The following is a 9,857-nucleotide window of genomic DNA, read 5'->3' on the forward strand; positions in this document are numbered from 1 at the left end:
TATATATAGTTTCTAGAAAACTTAATGAGTAAGTAACCTTTTCACTAACTAAACTCATAAACTCACAAGAGACATATTTTCATTGTCTTTTTGTTATGATGAACCACAATATATTGTGGAAGACATACTTTTGTCTTTGTTATTTTTTTTTATGTTGGACATATGCTTTTGTCATTAGTGTGCAAAATATATTATTGTCTGGGAAATGATGAAGTTGTTTGTTCTTTCTTGAATGGTTAATGTAAATTATCTCCCTTTTTCACTCTTCGACGACGTTCAAGCTTCTTTTATGTGAAATTTAATTTCAGTTAAATCCTAAGTAATACTAGATGTCCACAACATACGATATAATTTGGATTGAAATGACTAATTTGACCCCGCCATGATAATCACGTGAGTTTATTTAACATAAGTCTAACAGAAATTTGGATTTGGACCTCAATTGCGAACACTGCACATCACGAGGATTTAATTAACAATTTTTTTTACCATGAGGGCCACATTGAAAGTGCCGAGTCACCAAACAGACCACGAAAAAAATTTGGCCTACATAAAATTGAAACCACACAATCTAACGCACAGATAGAGATTTGTAACTGATTACTTGTACTGTGCCGCTTGCAAATCTCTCTAATAGAGAGAGGGCTGCCAATAGACGTGTGTTCCATCTCTCTCATCTATATTAGAGAGATGGTACAAATGAGGTACACCTAGATGATAATAATAGCATTTTTGTTTGTTTGGTGACTTTATAATGCTCATGAGGAGTCCAGTTCTAATTAATTTAGATTAAATTCGTTGCTACTAAGAAATCTCTCGCCCAAATTTATCATAAAGGCCCAAGAAAAAAAAAAGAACAAAAGTGCTTGGTGCAATGTCCAGCAGTTTTATTAAGCGAGGACAACAAGGTTACACATTCAACAAGCCTGCAAATGCAGAAGTACCAGCTCTTATGGCTTAGTTTGTATGCTAGGCTCTCTTTCCCGATAAAACATAACTAAACTCTAAATTAACTGCTAAAACTAGCTAGCTGATGACTGCGCGAGAACTCCCCGGCCGCCACACTTCGGAGTAAGGATTAGTTGCTGGCATGGCTCCTGGTCTGGTAACAGATGGACAGAGGATCAAAGTTCAAAACTTGCCAACTAAAATCATATGACCTAGGTCAAATATATTAGGCCGTAAAAAACGTTGTTTTTTATAACCTACGATATGAAATATATATACCTTGATCTGTGTACTTAGTTCCCTTGTTATCTCAATGCACTCATGCCCCTGCAGATCCACATTTCTTGATTTTTGCCACGCAATTGTCTTTAGGCCTAGTATGAGGCAAGTACATCAAGGGGCACCCCGGATTAGCGCGCTCCATCCTGCAGCATCGATCAAATCACCGAAACATTAGAAGATGATTAAAAATATAACAACCGATTTTCCAATTTTAGTCATGGAGAGGAAATTGGTTAAGAGTACTAACTTATAATTAAGGAGGAAATGGTGAAGGAAAATAGCTATTTCCAGCTTAGCAAGATCATTTCCGGGGCACAGATAGCTTCCAGCTCCAAAGGGAAGAAAACTTAATGCTTTCGGTGTGAAATTCTGGGCCGGCAGAAAGCAATAAAACAAGTCAGATCAGATGTAAGTATAAATTATTGTTTGTCATAATTATAAGTGCTTAAAAATTTACATCCCATCTGGAAGGGTTGAATTCCATTGGGTTTGGATATAATTCAGAATCATAGTGAATGCTCCTGAACCAAACCAATACTTTCCAGCCCTTGGGAATGCTATAACCTGAAAGCCAAATTTATGAGGTCTAGTAGTTATTCGAAGAAAAATGTGTAACGGGTGAAGATATGTATGCAGAGTAAAAATACATGGTCGTACCCAGTGCACAAGGCTCCCGCTTTACGCAGGGTCTGAGAGAGGTGAATGTCGGCTAGCCTTACCCCCATTTATGGAGAGGCTGCTCCCAAGTCTCGAACCCGAGACCTACCGCTCATGGGCGAAGGCACTTGCCATCGCAGAGTAAAAATACATATGAAAAAAAAATCTTAACCTACCGTTTATTTTGACATCCTTCTTTGCTTCTCGAAAGACGGTGAGTGAGAATGTTATCACGCGAAAAGAGTTTCATCAATCACCTATGGAGTTTAAAACAGTTAGCTGGAACCACTTGGCAATGGTTGAATAAGAACGAAAATGAAAATGAAGCCATTTTTTTACCTTGGAAAGATAGTCCATTTCTCGATATTCCTTCAGTGTCAAGCCCTTCTGCGTTGGTGGCCTCCTCTTGAGAATCCCCTCTTGCTCAGCCTAAAGTTGTCCAAACATGATTAGCAAATTATATTTGAAGTTTTCAGGAGTTATGAAACCAGAATTCATCAAACGATATCAAGGATACGATCACATCTCTTCATTAAACAATCTTAACAACATAAGTATCCATGAATTTGAAACATGCGGGCTAATCTAAGTGGATTGATTATGCATGCAAAATGAACGCTAAAATGTTGTGACTATGGTGATTTTCGACAAGGCGCCTGCACATGTAAATCAGTCCCCTAATATTCAAAAGAAAAATGAGACAGAGAAAGAAATACATTCAAGATGAACTACCCAAAAATATGTGAATTCAAATACCTTAGCTCTCTGGAAAGCTTCTGGGTTTGCTTGTAGGAAAACGGTAGCCCACATTATGGTATGGCCGGAAGATTCATGGCCTGCATTCAAGTACATTAACAGTACGTCTATAATGTCCTCATCGGTAAGTTTGCTTCCATCGTCATCCTCAACATCCAGCATAGCATCCATCATATCTTTCTTCTTTACATAGTAGTTTCCGGACTTTCTTTGAGCTCTTCGCTCATCCACAATTGATTGAAATATAGCAACAAGATTTTTCCGAGCCTAAAATGGAAACAACTCAGTTAAATGCTAAAAAATTACAAACACCACTGTCCAAGTTATGAAACAAAAAAACCCAACTTATCAGTTCCTCACCTTAAGTGCTTTATGGTATGCAAATCCCGGAAGATTGATTGCCATGGCTCTAACTCCGTAGTTAAGTACTGTATATTCCCTCTCCTAAGAAAGATGTACATAATAATCTTGAAGGTAAGCTTTCTGAGTTGAGTTAAGAACTCTATTTGTCCCAGTTTGGACCATTTTTCCAAGGACGTTATGACAATCTCTTCAATGTACTTCAAGTACACAGACAATGCTTCATGACCATTGATTGGAGCTGCTGTTAGCCTCTTTAGACCTTTGTGTTCTTCGTAAGATATACCAATGAATGATTTCTTTCCAATTAGCTCCATGGTAGAAACAGGCCACCCGGGTTTGAATGCATCGTCATCAGTCAAAACTTTTTTACTTGTTTCAGGAGTTGTAACAATGATACTTGGGAACCCATACATGAAGGCCTTGTAGATTCCAGTTTTCCCATATCTGCATTGTTCATTGACAAGGCAACAAAGTTACACTGAAGTTGGTCAAATCGGATAAACATATTGCACACACAAAACGATAATTAACTGTCAATAATTCAAATGAAAATAGTCAACCAAAGAGGAGCTTATGTGTCAAAAATTAAGAAACTCTTCCATTCACATTGTTCAACAATTGGTACAATGTGACTAATGTTCGTTCATCCACGTACCAATTTGTATTCGGTGCATTAAGCGCACTGCATCTGACACTAATAAAAAAATGAGTGACACATTGCTACATGGTGACCCCACAAAAGCACGCAAGTTTGGACCAAAAATATTTGCTGCTTCTAAATCTCAGACCAAATTGCTGGCCACAATGTCAACTTGTTATTTCAGGCAGTTTTCTAGCATCCTATATATTATTTAATTCTAAACTTTTTAATTCTGTTAGTTTTTTTATTTTAGAAAAGGGAAAGAAAAAAAAGAAGAATATTAAAAGCAGTTTCTAACGAGAATCACTTGGAGAAAAAGCAGTTAGTTAATCAACTAAAGTAGGGAACTTATTCTTAATGTTTGGAAATGGAGTTCCACATCGTCATTCCGAATGAGTCTCCATTATATCTCACTTTTGCACTTAAATGCCAAATAGTTTCTTTGGTCAGAAAATGCCAAGTAGTTGATGACAAGGGGGAAGCATGTTGAAATTAAACTAGGCTTCTAACTCAAAATATCAAAAACTTTACCAAATCATCGCATTACAAAAATGAAGACATTCTCAACCCATCGAAGACTAAACTGTAGAACTATTTTATTTTATTTTTCTTTATTTAAGGTGAATGAAATCTTCATTAAATAAGTATCAACTAAACGCAAAAAAATGTGACCTCATTAAAGCCTAACTCGGTAAAACCACACGATGAAACAATTTTGTCAAGGAAAAAGAGTGCTACACATACAAAACATAAAACATTTTTTCTTTTAATGTTTATTGTTAAACCCAAATTTTTTGTAAACAAGATTTGGGATATTTTATAGTTTTAGCATCCTACATGGACAATTTGGTTTAACATCCACCACCCATTGTCTGTCTATGACTCCCACATGTACAATTGGTGTGTGGGACATAGAAGGAGGAGATGAGCCCGTCTTATCAAGGACAAGTACTATTTGCCCTCCGACTTTCGATGCCCTTACGTGCCATTTTGTTTTGTGTGATCACGGTTAAGTCACGTCAATATTTTATATTATTTTTTTATAAAGATAATAAGACAAAAATTAATAGTAATATAAAATGTTGACGTGGCTTAACCGTGACCACACAAACAAAAGGATACAGGAGGGCATCGGAAATGGAAGTGCAGACAATCCTTGTCCTCTTATCAAAGGTTAAATAAAAACCCGTCATGTTAAAATATGTACTTGACACAAATTCAACTAACTTTTTTGGTAGTTTCTAGTTTAAAATCCTATGTGAACAATTTACTTGTACTGTAAAAACCAAGAAAAAGTGTGAAACGTGTCTACCAAAAGAATAATTTATACGACACAAGAAATTACTGTAGCAGAGGGCAGTGAGCCTTCCTAAGCATGCACATTGTGGGGTTGAATATGCTTCTGGGGCCGATAAAACTGCTGAAGATCACGAGTAATGGTTGGGGATTGACTGCCAAAAACTAGGGTTTTTGTGCAGAAAACATACAAAATAAGGAACGGTGAAAAATTGGGAGTATTTGCATGAAGTGTGGTGCGCAGTGACCCACATTGTGTATAGACTGTCCTCTACAAGTGTCATATGCATGGAAAAATCAGTTACAAAAGCAAATTACAAGAATAAAACCTTCGGTTACAAATGTGACAGTAAAAGTGAAAAAAATAGCCAACTATAAAATATTTTTTGTGCCACTTAATACTACGGTTTAGTGGTATATTCATTTTCATTTGAAAGTGAAAGGTCTTAGGTTCGATTCTTGTCAAATGAGAATTTAAACCACATTATTGCTAACCTATTGTGAAGCTAAGATCACCCTATTTCCTTAATATAGATAATATCGTTTGTTAAAAAAAAAAAAAAAAAAACATGTTTGGTAACGTTGTTTATTCTCTACTTCACTAAGGTTACGTATGGTAAGAAACGTACAGCACAAACTTTCCCTTGTTGGGCCAAATTGGTAAATTCAACATCAGTTTACAGTACCGCATTAAGAATGCAGCGTGTATCGAGAATGTACCAGATATTGTAAATTGGTACTCGATACGAGTCATATTTTTTTACTGAATATCAAACAACATAAGAAGAACAATATAACTTTAGCAAAACCAACATATCTATATATAAAGCCAATGGAAAATGTGAATAGTGTTTGGTGTCACCAAGCTTCAGCAAAAATATTTGGACAAAAATGCCCCCAACACAAAAAACTTCAAAAGCATCCCAAAATAATGCATCAAATAAGGCAACGGTATTTTAGTCATTTTAATAGTGTTTTTTAATAGTTAATTTTTTTGTGCTTTTTTTTAATTAGTACCTCACAATAGGCTAGCAATAATGTGATTCAATTTCTCTATTTTTAAACACGTTCAAAACATCTTAAGAGGCGTGTAATGTCAGTTATAAAAAAAAAGTCTTTCGCATGCTGATAATAATGTGTTTAAATTAGTTGTCAAATGATTGTTTTGTTATTTTTATTTTTAACAAACGATATTATTTACACTAAGGGGGAGAGGATGAGCTTAGCCTCACAATGGGATAACAATAATGTGATTCAATCAATTGTTTATTAATATTATTTTCTCTATTCTTATTGTAAATTCTATAAAGACCAATTTTATTACGTGAATTCAGTTGCTTTAATTGGTTTATGAGGGGTTTCTTCTAGCATGATCTAAGATTATTCATTTACTTCAAATATTTGACTTTCCTTTTGTCACTTTACGCATATAAATACATTTAAAACGTGTAAGCCGCGCGTAGCACGCCGTGATTCAAAAAATGCATTCTGCACATGCTCAGGCTAGTCTATATATAAAGCCAATGGAAAAGGCGAATAGTATTTTTTTTAATAATGCATCAAATAAGGCAGGGGTATTTTCGTCATTTTAATAGTATTTTTTAATAATTATATTTTTGGTGGTTTTTATTTTATTTTAACTAGTACCTCACAATAGGCTAGCAATAATGTGATTCAATTTCTCTATTTTGAAACACGCTCAAAACATCTTAAGAGGCGTGTAATGCCGATTATAAAAAAGGTTATTCGCACGTGGGTAATAATGTGATTAAATTAGTCATCAAATGATTGTTTTTTTTTAACAAACAATATTATCTACAGTAAGGGAGAGGGGGTGAGCTTAGCCTCACAATAGGCTAGCAATAATGTGATTCAATCAGTTGTTTATTAAATATTATTTTCTCTATTTTTAAACGCGTTCAAAAGATCTTAAGAGGTGTGTAATGCCAGTTATAAAAAAGGTCTTTCGCACACAGATAATAATGTGATTAAATTACATCAAATTAGTTGTCAAATGATTTTTTTTTAACAAACGATATTATCTACACTAAGGGGGAGGGGTGGGTTTAGCCTCACAATAGGCTATCAATAATGTGATTCAATCAGTTGTTTATTAAAAGGCGTGTAATACCGATTATTAAAAAAGTCCTTCACACGCGGATAATAATGTGATTAAATTATATTAAATTAGTTGTCAAATGATTGTTTTTTATTTTTATTTTTAACAAACGATATTATTTACACTAAGAGGAGGGGATGGGCTTAGCCTCACAATGGGCTAGCAATAATGTGATTCAATCAGTTGTTCATTCAATATTATTTTCTCTATTTTTAAACACGTTCAAAACATCTTAAGAGGCATGTAATGCCGATTATAAAAAAGGTATTTCGCACGTGGATAATAATGTGATTAAATGAGTTGTCAAATGATTGTTTTGTTATTTTATTTTTAACAAACGATATTATCTACACTAAGGGAGAGGGGATAGGCTTAGCCTCACAATGGGATAACAATAATGTGATTTAATCAATTGTTTATTAATATTATTTTCTTTATTCTTATTGTAAATTCTATAAAGACCGATTTTATTACATAAATTCAGTTGCTTTAATTGGTTTATGAGGGGTTTCTTCTAGCATGATCTAAGATTATTCATTTACTTCAAATATTTGACTTTCCTTTTGTCACTTTACGCATATAAATACATTTAAAACGTGTAAGCCGTGCATAGCACGCCGTGATTCAAAAAATGCATTCTGCACGCGCTCAGGCTAGTCTATATATAAAGCCAATGGAAAAGGCGAATGGTATTTTTTTTAATAATGCAATAAGGCAAGGGCATTTTCATCATTTTAATAGTATTTTTTAATAATTATTTTTTTGGTGGTTTTTATTTTATTTTAATTAGTACCTCACAATAGGCTAGCAATAATGTGATTCAATTTCTCTATTTTGAAACACGCTCAAAACATCTTAAGATGCGTGTAATGCCGATTATAAAGAAGATTATTCACACGTGGGTAATAATGTGATTAAATTAGTCATCAAATTATTGTTTTTTTTTTTAACAAACGATATTATCTACAGTCAGGGAGAGGGGGTGAGCTTAGCCTCACAATAGGCTAGCAATAATGTGATTCAATCAGTTGTTTATTAAATATTATTTTCTCTATTTTTAAACGCGTTCAAAAGGTCTTTCGAACACAGATAATAATGTGATTAAATTACATCAAATTAGTTGTCAAATGATTTTTTTTAATAAACGATATTATCTACACTAAGGGGGAGGGGTGGGTTTAGCCTCACAATTGGCTAGCAATAATGTGATTAAATCAGTTGTTTATTAAGAGGCGTGTAATGCCGGTTATAAAAAAAGTCATTCACACGCGGATAATAATGTGATTAAATTATATTAAATTAGTTGTCAAATGATTGTTTTTTTTTTAACAAACGATATTATCTATACTAAAAGGGAGGAGGTGGGCTTAGCCTCACAATATGCTAGTAATAATGTAATTCAATCAATTGTTTATTAAATATTATTTTCTCTATTTTTAAACATATTCAAAACATCTTAAGAAGCATGGATTGCTGATTATAAAAAAGGTATTTCGCACGCAGATAATAATGTGATTAAATTAGTTGTCAAATGATTTTTTTTTTAACAAATGATATTATCTGCATTAAGAGGGAGAGAGTGGGTTTAACCTCACAATGGGCTAGCAATAATGTGATTCAATCCATTATTTATTAAATATTATTTTCTCTATTCTTAATGTAAATTCTATAGAGACGATTTATTATGTGAATTCAGCTGCTTTAATTGGTTTATGAGGGGTTTCTTCTAGCATGATCTAAGATTATTCATTCACTTCAAATATTTGACTTTCTTTTTGTCAATTTACGCATATAAATACATTTAAAACGTGTAAGTCATGCGTAACATGCCGTGATTCAAAAAATACCTCACGCGCGTGCATGAAGGCTAGTAGATAGAGAGAGGGGTGGAAATTGACCTGGAAACAAACTTGTCGAGAAAGGACTCAGGATTGTTAGACTTGAAAGCTCTGAGGAAGGACCACATGTTGCCAATGAAAGGCAAGCCCAAGTCACCAGGTGGGAGGGAGTACTGCCTTTCACCCAGCTGGGTTTCATACAGCAACCGATTTGCATTCTTGATAAGCCACCAGAAGGCCACAAGACCAACAAAGCTCGACAGAAATAACATCCAAATGGAAGCCAGCCCCGTTCCCACACCCACCACCAAACCCAGCACCATGTTTTTCTTATCCTTTGTGATGACTCACTATTCACTCACTTAAGAAACAGAGATTGAATATAAACAGAGAGAGAGAGAGAGAGAGGGAAAAGAAGAAGCTCAAAGTTTGAGGGATATCCCTCAGTCCGTCTGTTTCCGTGTCTCTATGTTTGCTCCTTTATATACAATTTAGGCATGGCTAGAAATATAGCTCCTTGTATTAATGTGTGGGGAAATATTATAATATATAACTACAAAGAAGATTCTGGATTAATTAAATTCCCAAAGCGGTATAAAATACGTTAAGGAAATTGTGATCAGTCTTTTAGAAAATTAGATTTTAATCTCTGATGAAGTTTAGAAAAATGTCTTATACAAGATTAAAAATTGATTTTAGTCCCTAAACTCTATTTAATGCCATCAAATGTATTCAATGTCTCTTTTTTATTTATAATTTTATGAATTTAAATTCTATGAAAATATTATAAATTTTAATTCTCATTATGGTAACCATCTTATATAAGAAAATATTTTCGTAGAGATTTTTCGGTACATTTATGTTTTCACATATTTTCTTATCTGCCACAAATTCATTACAATATATTTAGGTACGAACATTTCGGTACACTGGGTTAGTATAATATGTTTAGATACAG

At 34.0% G+C, this 9,857-nt stretch overlaps 1 pseudogene; it reads right to left on the minus strand.

The window, feature by feature from the left end:
- Positions 1 to 866: 866 nt before the first annotated feature.
- Positions 867 to 9,335, minus strand: LOC126586516 (ent-kaurenoic acid oxidase 1-like; annotated as a pseudogene).
- Between the last annotated feature and the right edge of the window lie 522 nt (positions 9,336 to 9,857).

Source organism: Malus sylvestris, chromosome 2 (genome assembly GCF_916048215.2).
Source record: "Malus sylvestris chromosome 2, drMalSylv7.2, whole genome shotgun sequence".
In the NCBI taxonomy this organism is placed as follows: Eukaryota; Viridiplantae; Streptophyta; class Magnoliopsida; order Rosales; family Rosaceae; genus Malus; species Malus sylvestris.